Source organism: Pyrus communis, chromosome 4, assembly GCF_963583255.1.
Source record: "Pyrus communis chromosome 4, drPyrComm1.1, whole genome shotgun sequence".
NCBI classification, from domain to species: domain Eukaryota; kingdom Viridiplantae; phylum Streptophyta; class Magnoliopsida; order Rosales; family Rosaceae; genus Pyrus; species Pyrus communis.
This window is the reverse complement of record NC_084806.1, coordinates 3,055,020-3,067,661: the sequence shown is the minus strand read 5'-3', so window position 1 is coordinate 3,067,661 and position 12,642 is coordinate 3,055,020. Positions and strand designations below refer to the sequence as shown.

General features: G+C 34.0%; 4 non-coding genes across 4 annotated transcripts; all 4 read left to right on the top strand.

Annotated features, from left to right (window-relative positions):
- Positions 1-6,964: 6,964 nt before the first annotated feature.
- Positions 6,965-7,046, top strand: LOC137733069 (small nucleolar RNA R160). Its single transcript, XR_011068387.1, has one exon. It is a non-coding gene; the product is annotated as a small nucleolar RNA R160 (small nucleolar RNA).
- Positions 7,047-7,145: 99 nt separating this feature from the next.
- LOC137733067 (small nucleolar RNA R160) lies at positions 7,146-7,227 on the top strand. Its single transcript, XR_011068385.1, has one exon. It is a non-coding gene; the product is annotated as a small nucleolar RNA R160 (small nucleolar RNA).
- Positions 7,228-12,301: 5,074 nt separating this feature from the next.
- LOC137733068 (small nucleolar RNA R160) lies at positions 12,302-12,383 on the top strand. Its single transcript, XR_011068386.1, has one exon. It is a non-coding gene; the product is annotated as a small nucleolar RNA R160 (small nucleolar RNA).
- Positions 12,384-12,482: 99 nt separating this feature from the next.
- Positions 12,483-12,564, top strand: LOC137733065 (small nucleolar RNA R160). The gene has a single exon (XR_011068383.1). It is a non-coding gene; the product is annotated as a small nucleolar RNA R160 (small nucleolar RNA).
- Positions 12,565-12,642: the final 78 nt, after the last annotated feature.

The window sequence follows — 12,642 nt, the reverse complement described above, 5'->3', positions numbered from 1 at the left end:
GAGCCAATTGCAACTGATTCGACTGCATTACAGAGGAATCCAAACTTGGCATACAATGTCCGAAGCCCTGGTTTAGTGCCGTTGTTGGATTAGACCATTTTTGCCGCGCCCTTTGCTGTTTCTGTTTCTTTGGGGAATGCCGTTGTTTATACTCCGCAAGCCAAGTTTCATCACGCATATGAATATCCAATGGAGATAAATGTGAGCCCGTCCAAAGAAAATTCTTTCTTTCCCTCCCAATGCTCCAAATAAACCTAAGTGCAAGATCAAAGCCATCATTCGACAAAACCTTTGGACATTGTGTTCAATTTGTGATTAGGTCGAAAGGCACGAAGAATTGTGGAGAGAAAAAATTGGAAGAAAAAGGCTAGCGAGTTATCAAAACTTTGTTTCATAACTACATGCCGAATCACCTAGTAGGCTAGTACCTACCTCTCCAAAACAGATGATCAACCAGGTCCTGTTGTACCAGATCATACGTCGCCGGAGGATCCTTGGACTGCAAGGCAAAATTTTAACATAATAAAGTCCAGAGACAGCATCGAGTCGAGGGCTCCCATGACAAGAAGAAAGTAGATGACTCCCAACTTTCAACCAACATTGAAAGAGATGAATATGCAAGTGTAAATATAGTTTTTGTTTTTGTATATGTGTATCCGGTATCCCTAATTTCGTCGAAAAACATGTCCGGCTGCTGGCCCTCCCAACAGTTACATATGAAGAAGGATATGGCAGTGCACCACCATCATTCATCATTCAGTAGGGGACGTTATCGATCCGGCCGTCTTATATATACATGAACTCTTCTCATCCGAGGATTAGCGAGCAGCTCTGTTTTCAGAAATAATTATTATCTAATCTTAGTCTAAATTATTCTCAGATTTCTGATATTTTTCCTTATTGATGGTATCAAACAATAAGAAATTAACGATTATATATATCACTCCCAATTACTGTTTCCTAAGTATCAAGTTTAATTTCCACATCACTAAACTCTAAACAAACTGTTATCATCACTAAACAGCTAATAGTTTTCGGTAGGTCTAACATTAGAAATTACCAAGCTTATGTATTCTCGTTGTTATTGGAATATTTGTGTATAAATCGAAAGTTATTTTTAAGATATTGATCAATAAAACATATTATTCGAGTATTAATTTGGTGCCGGCCACACATATGGAGAAGAGAAAAACCTCGGTTTGAATGGATGATATGATTTAGCTAGCTCGCCAGTATATACCATTCAATTACAATTAGTACAAGAATTAAATTATAGAAAAACTAATGAAAAAGGCTTGAAAACTTTGAGTTTTAACGATAAGGACAAAATAAAGGGTAAAGTGAATAGCAATAGTTTGACTTTTTAGTGTAAAAATGTGGTTTTTCGTTAAAATGAACAGTAGCGTAGACTTTTCGTTAAAACTCCCTTAAATTATTAATAGACGAGATTTTATTATATCTTGTCGTAATATTACTAGTTAAGTTGCACCTAACTAGGAGCAACTATGTAGCTTATAGGCTCGATCAAGCTGAGTCTACGCATAGGCAGTGCCCATCAAGACATTTAAGAGTTCCTGAAGAACATGTAATCCCATTGCAGTCGGTCTCAGTGAAACATTGGCCATTTCGATTTGGCTGCAGCCGACCAGAATCTACTCTTGGGCGTGCGACTGCCTTCTCGTCGATGCATTTGCATTGCCCGTCAACACAGTCGAGCTTTCCAATCGTCGGACATATAATACCGAGCTTGACGCAGTCAGTCTGATTGAAACATTGAGATTGAAGACCATAGTGATTTGGCAGGGCAGAGTCACCTGTATTAATATTTGACGCTTGTTGGCAATTGCAATAGTGGTTGACACAAGTAGCTGAGACGTCGCCAGAACATTGAAACGAAGCGCAGTCAGCGTCGGTAGAACAATGACGAACAACGATCACGGCTTCTGAGAATAATGGGACACCTGCAAAATAACGCATACACAGGTGCTCCGTTTAGAGACCTTTAACTATGTAATACACACTTCTACGTACAGCATTCATCTGCACTGCAGGTAGAGAAATTAACTACTACTAGTAGCTAGGAAGAAAAGCTCACAAAATGCAATGACCAAGAAGATGGCGATCATAGCTGTCTTAGATGTAGCCTTCCGCATTTTTTATATATAATTATTTTGTGACACCTGGGATTATATATGTAGTAATGAAGTACTGAGCCCTAGCTTTGAACAATATTTATACTATGGTAGTGTTGACATGTCTGGTAATAAAAATGCTGAACAAATCTAGAAGTATCAAGTGACATAATTAATTTCCAACTTTAGAGTTGACGAGAAGGAAATTAACCCGATATATTTTGGAGACTTTGGGAATGAAATCCTGATTTTTTCGTGGTTGATATTGTCAACAAAGGAAATGTTAGATCTAACATGGAAAAGAATGTGAAGTGTTGGAGTAATAGATTTCGACTTTAAATTCTACCTAAACACAAACATATTGTGTCCAAGAATCCATTCACAGGCAAACACAATGAGATTTCACAGCTAGTTGACCCAAAGAACCATCACATGACTCGCATCCCAAAAATCTATTTGTATGACCATACGGTTTGGATTTTAGGTTTATGTTGTTTTTAATTTTGAAAGTATTTGACTTTATTTAAGTGTGTGGTTTTGACTATATTTGAATTTTTTTTTTTGTGAAAACCGACATTTATGAAATTAGAGCCTAAAATTTAGGCATATATAGAGCAAAACCTCTATGTAGTAATAATGTTGCGACTATTAGTATTATTACTATGAAGACATGATTACTTGATAGACGTGTTGTTACAAAAATAAAATTTGACTTAGTTACAAATTATACTACGTTAATAGTGGAGTATGTCAATTTTCAAAATGTAGAGATTGGAAAAGAAAAAAAACACCCTTGTCTCAAGTGGCTAGTCCATGTACATGTGGCTAGAAAAGATATGTAGAAGGATCATGTTGAAGGTCTTACTGACAATTATTGACATTGTTGTGTTACATTTTGAAAATATTCTGAAGCGTACTAAATATGTAGTTCACACCTTATTTACATACTCCCAAATTTCATTTCTTCTTTTCCATATTTTCCATACCAAACAAAGAAATTAAATATCATATATCAATCTTAAATTGTGATTTTGTTTCCTAAATATGATATTTTATTTCCACATCAGGAAACACACTATAAAATCCAATGGTATCAATTACATGACTTACTAGATATATTCAGATTTCTTTGGCTTTTTGATATAATGTGTGAAACTATCAGAAATGTGCATGAGAGCCCTTATAAATATAGATTACGGGCTCACTTTACTGAAAGAAAAACATCCCCACAGCGTGACGCAACAAGAAAAACATGGAGAAGGCTGCGTTTAAGACGAGTATGATTAGTCGGGTCGTCTTCTTGGTCATTTGTGAGTTCTTTTCTCCCAATTAGTCAAACTCTCTTCCCATAATATATGATTGTCGTCAAAGTCGATTGTTTGTAATTTTAAATACATATGAAGGCCATCTCCAATGGATTTAATTATTTAAAATCTGCAGGCGTGGCTGCAGGAGCAGAAGCAGCTAAGGCTGTCCAACGATGCAATTCGAACGCCGACTGCAAGACGTATCCGTGCACCTCAGACTTTGTTCTTTGTGTTGATCACGTCTGCACATGCGAAGTCGCAAATGCTATTCACGACGTCGCCGCCGACTGCCGGAGTCTCACCGACTGTAGAGATACTGCAGAAGACTGTCCAAAGGGAAGGGCTACGTGCCATAACGGGAAATGCTTGTGCTTTCTCCCTGAGTTCTCTCAGTCTGGCCCGCAAATTCAAAACGATCAATGTTCCGTTTTGACCGACTGCAAAGGAGTTAAATGTGCTTTTGGAACTATCAAATGTGTCGATGGGGAATGCAAATGTGTCGATGGTTAATGTATATCTTAGCTATACATTTTACAAGTACTTTTGTCCATCTATGTAGCTAAAGGCTAAAATAGCTGGCCGTGCAACTTCAAAATTTAAGCCTCTATAGTGGATTGACAAAAGTTGCAATCTTTCTTTAAGAAATAATAATTGAAATGCTGTAATAATTATTTGGGAAAATTTGAAATAGATCCATATTTTAGTTAAACTGTGGAAGACATAAAGAAAGTTGAGGTTCCACCATAAAACTAATTGACAATATGGGGAGTAGCCCAACCAAGCACTTACAAGGTTTCTCCTTTCACCAATGTGAGACTTTTATACCTCACATTCTCACATGCCCCCTCATGTGTGGCGAATTTTCAAGTCTAACACGTAAACAACACGAACGGGGTGGTGTGGAGCATGTGTAAACCGTTGGGCTTCACATGTGGGGCAACATGCTTTGATATCATGAAGAAAGTTGAAGTTCCACCATAAAACCGATTGGCAACACCCTAATATGGGAAGTAGCCCAACATCTTATAAGCCTTTGCAAAGTTTTTTTATTTCACCAATGTAAGGCTTTTTTAAGCGATTTATAAAATTTGAATTTGGATGCAAAAGAGTGAGTCACAATTTTAATTAGGCAATGGACCTTTAGTTGTCTAAATTTTTTTGATTTTTTTTATAAATAAAAAGAAATAAAAAGCCTGCAGCACCCTTTTGGGACTTCATCAAAAAGTAATGGGACAAAAATACCCTGTAAACTAAAAAGTTCAAAAAAAAAACTCAAAATAATGTAGGGATGTTTTCCTCATATAAGCAATATTTTTTTAATAATTAATTTTTCTGTGCAATGTTTTTTTTTTTTTTTTAAATTTTTATAATTAATACCTCACAATGGGTGATTCAATAAGTTGTTTATTAAATATTATTTTCTCTATTTTTAAACATGTTCAAAACATCTTAAGAGGCGTGTAGTATCGGTTATAAAAAAAAAAGTTTTTTGCACGCGCATAATAATGTGATTCAATTAGTTCTCAAATGATTATTTTTTATTTTTGTGTTAACAAACGATATTATCTACACTAAGGGGGAGAGAGTGGGCTTAGCCTCGTAATGGACTAGCGATAATGTGATTCAATCACTAGCGATAATGTGATTCAATCAATTGTTTATTAAATATTTTTTTTAACATGTTCCAAATATCTTAAGAGGCATGTACCACCAGTGATAAAAAAAGGTATTTCACACGCGCACAATAATGTAATTCAATAATTTATTTATTAAATATTATTTTCTCTATTCTTAAACACTTAAGAGGCACGTAGTGCCGGTTATAAAAAAGGTCTTTCGTACACGCATAATAATGTGATTCAATTAGTTGTCAAATGATTTTTTTTTTGAACAAACGATATTATCTACACTAAGGGGAGGGGGTGGCCTTAGCCTTGCAGTGGGCTAGCAATAAAGTAATTCAATCAGTTATTTATTAAATATTATTTTCTCTATTTTTAATGTAAATTCAATAGAATGTAGATGAAAATTGAAAGATCGATTTTATTATGGATTCAGCTACTTTGATTAGTTTATGAGAGGTTTCTTCTAGCATGATCTAATATTATTCATTTAGTTCAAATATTTGACTTTCTTTTTGTCATAAAAAAAATATTAAAGCAATTCACGCATATAAATACATTTAAAATGTGTAAGTCACGCGTAGCACGCCATGATTTAAAAAATGCACTCCCGTGTATGAAGGTTAGTAAAAAGAACAAAACAATTATAAAAGTCAAAGGTGAGGGGCATAACCTAATTAAAATAGCCAATGCATATGTGGCAAGCTTCATGTGCCTTTTGAACATAGCTACCATGCTACTATTTTGGTGAGTTTTGGAATTTTATTGTTTGATTGTTTTGATTTTTGTTGTTTCTTTAGATGGCTGTGTATCATAATAATCACAGTGAACCAATAATGTTCAGTTTTTACTTTTTGCAGTTGGTGATGATTTTGTGAAAAATACAAACTCACTTAGCATAGTGAAAAGTGTATGTAGATATAAAATTATGGAGGTATTTGGGTTCTCTAAAATTTTATTAGTAATTCTAAATACAATTACATGAGTTGGCTTAAATAGAAAACAATCATAACCCAAAAGGAAAACAAAAATAAACATATATATAAAAATATCAAATTTTCCCTAATACTCTAATAACCCGATTTTGCTTGCAATATAATAAAAATTCGTCTAGTAGATTTCATCATTTCCTTTCAGCTTTTTTTCATGTTTCCCTGTTAGATTCATCATTTCTTTGTTGAGGATACTAAACATGAAAACTAAGGATTGTCATCCCCAAGCCTTAAATTTTCCTAATATCCAGTTAAATTTTCTTATCGGTAACTCTCGGGTTGGAAATGACTTATATCACTTGATAGTTTGTAGAAAAATTCGATTTTCTCACCACTAAAAGCCTAAACTAGCTACTAGAAATGCCAACAGTCCTATAGTATAAATTAAAACAAAAGCCTTGAAATCGATCATCACATCATCCCAAAATTCACGGCATAATTTGAATGAAATGGAGAAAGATGTAGGCAGCCATATATGATGGTTGTTTTCTTGGTCACTGCATCTTGTGAGTTTTCTTAACCACTGATAGTCTATTGAATGGAGTATTTTGTGTTGCCTTTTTATTTTGCGGGTAAAAATCCCTCTTCCGGCTGCATTAAGCTCCCGCAAGTACAACTGATAGATTTCCCACGTCAGGTACTTCGCCGTTGCGTATCCCTTTTCTTCAATTTTGATATCTGTAATTATTGTGTGGATTTTACTGGGATTTTGAAATTATCAAGTTTTAATCTTGTAATGCACCAGATAGCCCCTTGCTGCTTGGAAACATGGTAGCAGGGAAATTTCGAGCAAAGGGTTGGGTGCAAGATTCAATCTTTGGCATCGGTTGTGCAGGGAATCTGAGTGATTTCTCTTGCACAACTATTATTTGCCCGGAAAATACAAGTACTAAATCTGAAGAAAATGGCTAAGCAAAATGATGAAATCAGATTTATTTTAATCTGAATTTGATGTGGAATTTCAAATCATGCCTTCAAAGTTCTCTGATTGCTCTGCCATATCTTTTAAAGTTTGAGATTTTATCTGAATTTATGGTTTGATTCTTGTGTTTTTACTGTTGCATTTGATGTATATGTATATGGATTTTATGAAGCAAAATGAGGAGATTTATATTGCTGAATTTGATGTGGGACAACCTCATACCATATTGGTCTTCAAAGTTCTCTGATTGCTCATGTTGCTATGTTATGTCGAGTTTTCGATGAATTTACTAGTGTTACTTCTGATCTTGTTTTCTGGAGCCCAACAATTCCCTATAAACGTGACCCTTCTGATTGAATTGGTTGTTTTTGAGATATGGACATTTAGTAAGTATGTAAATGCGGTTACGAAGGATTTCTTAACTCCTTGTATGAATTAGTTGAAGCTGTTTAATCTTGGCTTATTTCTACTGTTTAATTTTGATTTTGGTGGCTGATGAGGCAAGTAGCTAGGAAGAAAAGCTCACAAAATGCAATGACCAAGAAGAGGGCGGTCATAGCTGCCTTAGATGTAGCCTTTCGCATTTTATATATATAATTATTTTGTGACACATGGGATTATATATGTAGTAATGAAGTGCTGAACCATAGCTTTGAACAATATTTATACTATGGTAGTGTTGACATGTCTGGTATAAAAGTGCTGAAGAAATCTAGAAGTATCAAGTGACATTATTAATTTCCAACTTTAGAGTTGAAGATAAGGAAATTAACCTGATATATTTTGCAGATTTTGGGAATGAAATCCTGATTTTTACGTGGTTGATATTGTCAACGAGGAAATGTTAAATCTAACATGGAAAAGAATGTGAAGTGTTTGAGTAATAGATTTCGACTTTAAATTCTACCTAAACACAAACATATTGTGTCCAAAAATCCATTCAGGCAAACACAATGAGATTTCACAGCTACTTGACCCAAAGAACCATCACATGACTCTCATCCCAAAAATCTACTTGTATGACTCGTACGGTTTGGATTTTAGGTTTATGTTGTTTTTAATGTTGAGAGTATTTGACTCTATGTATGTGTGTGGCTTTGACTATGCTTGAATTTTTTTTGTAAAAATCGATATTTATGAAATTAGAGCCTAAAATTTAGGCATATACAGAGCAAAACCTCTATGTAGTAATAATGTTGCGACTATTAGTATTATTACTATGAAGACGTGATTACTTGATAGACGTGTTGTTACAAAAATAAAATTTGACTTAGTTACAAATTATACTACGTTAATAGTGGAGTATGTCAATTTTCAAAATGTAGAGATTGGAAAAAAAAAAACCCTTGTCTCAAATAGCTAGTCCATGTGCATTTGGTTAGAAAAGATATGTAGAAGGGTCATGTTGAAGGTCTTACTGACAATTATTGACATTGTTGTATTACATTTTGAAAATATTATGAAGCATACTAAATACGTAGTTCACACCTTATCTACAGACTCTCAAATTTCATTTATTCTTTTCCATATTTTCCGTACCAAACAAAGAAATTAAATATCATATATCAATCTTAAATTGTGATTTTGTTTCCTAAATATGATATTTTATTTCCACATCAGGAAACACACTATAAAATCCTATGGTATAAATTACATGACTTACTAGATATATTCAGATTTCTTTGGCTTTTTGATATAACGTGTGAAACTATCAAAAATGTGCATGAGAGCCCTTATAAATATAGATTACGGGCTCACTTTACTGAAAGAAAAACATCCCCACAGCGTGACGCAACAAGAAAAACATGGAGAAGGCTGCGTTTAAGACGAGTATGATTAGTCGGGTCGTCTTCTTGGTCATTTGTGAGTTCTTTTCTCCCAATTAGTCAAACTCTCTTCCCATAATATATGATTGTCGTCGAAGTCGATTGTTTGTAATTTTAAATACAAATGAAGGCCGTCTCCAATGGATTTAATTATTTAAAATCTGCAGGCGTGGCTGCAGGAGCAGAAGCAGCTAAGGCTGTCCAACGATGCAATTCGAACGCCGACTGCAAGACGTATCCATGCGCCTCAGACTTTGTTCTTTGTGTTGATCACGTCTGCACATGCGAAGTCGCAAATGGTATTCACGATGTCGCCGCCGACTGCCGGAGTCTCACCGACTGTAGAGATACTGCAGAAGACTGTCCAAAGGGAAGGGCTACGTGTCATAACGGGAAATGCTTGTGCTTTCCCCCTGAGTTCTCTCAGTCTGGCCTGCAAATTCAAAACGATCAATGTTCCGTTTTGACCGACTGCAAAGGACTTAAATGTGCTTTGGGAACTATCAAATGTGTCGATGGGGAATGCAAATGTGTCGATGGTTAATGTATTATATATTTACAAGTACTTTTGTCCATCTATGTAGCTAAAGGCTAAAATAGCTGGCCGTGCAACTTCAAAATTTAAGCTTCTATGGTGGATTGACAAAAGTTGCAATCTTTCTTTAAGATATAATAATTGAAATGCTGTAATAATTATAATATGGTTTATCGATCCATATTTTAGTTAAACTGTGGAAGGCGTAAGGAAAGTTGAGGTTCCACCATAAAACTAATTGACAATATAGGGAGTAGCCCAATCTCTTATAAGCCCTTACAAAGTTTCTTCTTTCACCAGTGTGGGACTTTTATACCTCACATTCTCACATGCCTCCTCATGTGTGACGAATTTTCAAGTCTAACACGTGGACAACACGAACGGGGTGGTGTGGAGCATGTGTAAACCGTTGTGCTTCATATGTGGGGTAACATGCTCTGATATCATGAAGAAAGTTGAGGTTCCACCATAAAACCAATTGGCAACATCCTAATATGGGAAGTAGCCCAACCTCTTATAGGCCCTTGCAAAGTTTTTTATTTCACTAATGTGAGACATTTTTAAGCGATGATTTATAATTTGAATTTGGATGCAAAAGAGTGAGTCACAATTTTAATTAGGCAATGGACCTTTAGTTGTCTAAATTATTTTGATTTTTTTATAAATAAAAAGAAATATAAAGCCTGCAGCCCCCTTTTGGGGGTCACGACTTCCCCAAAAAGTAATAGGACAAAAATACCTTCTAAACTAAAAAATTCAAAAAAAAAAAATCAAAATAATGCAGTGGTGTTTTCATCATATAAACAATTTTTTTTTAATAATTAACTTTTTTGTACAATGTTTTTTTTTTTTAAATTTTATTTTATAATTAATGCCTCACAATGGGCTAACAATAAAGTGATTCAATCAATTGTTTATTAAATATTATTTTCTCTATTTTTAAACATTCAAAACATCTTAAGAAGCGCTTAGTACCGGTTATAAAAAAAAAAAAAAGTTTTTTGCACGCACATAATAATGTGATTTAATTAGTTGTCAAATGATTATTTTTTATTTTTGTTTTAACAAACGATATTATCTACACTCAGGGGGAAGGGGTGGGCTTAGCCTTATAATGGGCTAGCGATAATATGATTCAATCAATTGTTTATTAAATATTTTTTTTAACACGTTCAAAATATCTTAAGAGGCGTGTATAAAAAAAGGTATTTCGCAATCGCACAATAATGTGATTCAATAATTTGTTTATTAAATATTATTTTCTCTATTTTTAAACACTTAAGAGGCGCGTAGTGCTGGTTATAAAAAAGGCCTTTCGTACGCGCATAATAATGTGAGTTGTCAAATGATTGTTTTTTTTTTTTAACAAACGATATTATCTATACTAAGGGGAGGGGGGTGGCCTTAGCCTCACAATGAGTTAGCAATAATGTAATTCAATCAGTTATTTATTAAATATTATTTTCTCTATTTTTAATGTAAATTCAATAGAATATAGATGAAAATTGAAAGATCGATTTTATTATGGATTAAGCTGCTTTAATTGGTTTATGAGAGATTTCTTCTAACATGATCTAATATTATTCATTTAGTCCAAATATTTGACTTTCTTTTTGTCATAAAAAAAATATTAAAACAATTTACACATATAAATACATTTAAATTGTGTAAGCCACGCATAGCACGTCATGATTTAAAAAATGCACGTCCATGCATGAAGGTTAGTAAAAAGAAACAAAACAATTATAAAAGTCAAAGGTGAGGGGCATAACCTAATTAAAATAGCCAATGCATATGTGGCAAGCTTCATGTGCCTTTTGAACATAGCTACCATGCTACTATTTTGGTGAGTTTTGGAATTTTATTGTTTGATTGTTTTGATTTTTGTTGTTTCTTTAGATGGCTGTGTATCATAATAATCACAGTGAACCAATAATGTTGAGTTTTTATTTTTCGCAGTTGGTGATGATTTTGTGAAAAATACAAACTCACTTAGCATAGTGAATAGTGCAGATATAAAATTATGGAGCTATTTGGGTTCTCTAAAATTTTATTAGTAATTCTAAATACAATTACATGAGTTGGCTTAAATAGAAAATAATCATAACCCAAAAGGAAAACAAAAATAAACATATATAAAAATATCAAATTTTCCCTAATACTCTAATAACCCGATTTTGCTTGCAATATAATAAAAATTCGTCTAGTAGATTTCATCATTTCCTTTCAGCTTTTTTTCATGTTTCCCTGTTAGATTCATCATTTCTTTGTTGAGAATACTAAACATGAAAACTAAGGATTGTCATCCCCAAGCCTTAAATTTTCCTAATATCCAGTTAAATTTTCTTATCGGTAACTCTCGGGTTGGAAATGACTTATATCACTTGATACTTTTTAGAAAAATTAGATTTTCTCACCACTAAAAGCCTAAACTAGCTACTAGAAATGCCAACAGTCCTATAGTATAAATTAAAACAAAAGCCTTGAAATCGATCATCACATCATCCCAAAATTCACAGCATAATTTGAATGAAATGGAGAAAGATGTAGGCAGCCATATATGATGGTTGTTTTCTTGGTCACTGCATCTTGTGAGTTTTCTTAACCACTGATAGTCTAGTGAATGGAGTATTTTGTGCTGCCTTTTTATTTTGCAGGTAAAAATCCCTCTTCCGGCTGCATTAAGCTCCCGCAAGTACAACTGATAGATTTCCCACGTCAGGTACTTCGCCGTTGCGTATCCCTTTTCTTCAATTTTGATATCTGTAATTATTGTGTGGATTTTACTGGGATTTTGAAATTATCAAGTTTTAATCTTGTAATGCACCAGATAGCCCCTTGCTGCTTGGAAACATGGTAGCAGGGAAATTTCGAGAAAGGGTTGTGCAGTGAATCTGAGTGATTTCTCTTGCACAACTATTATTTGCCCGGAAAATACAAGTACTAAATCTGAAGAAAATGGCAAAGCAAAATGATGAAATCAGATTTATTTTAATCTGAATTTGATGTGGAATTTCAAATCATGCCTTCAAAGTTCTCTGATTGCTCTGCCATATCTTTTAAAGTTTGAGATTTTATCTGAATTTATGGTTTAATTCTTGTGTTTTTACTGTTGCATTTGATGTATATGTATATGGATTTTATGAAGCAAAATGAGGAGATTTATATTGCTGAATTTGATGTGGAACAACCTCATACCATATTGGTCTTCAAAGTTCTCTGATTGCTCATGTTGCTATGTTATGTCGAGTTTTCGATGAATTTACTAGTGTTACTTGTGATCCTGTATTCTGGAGCCCAACAATC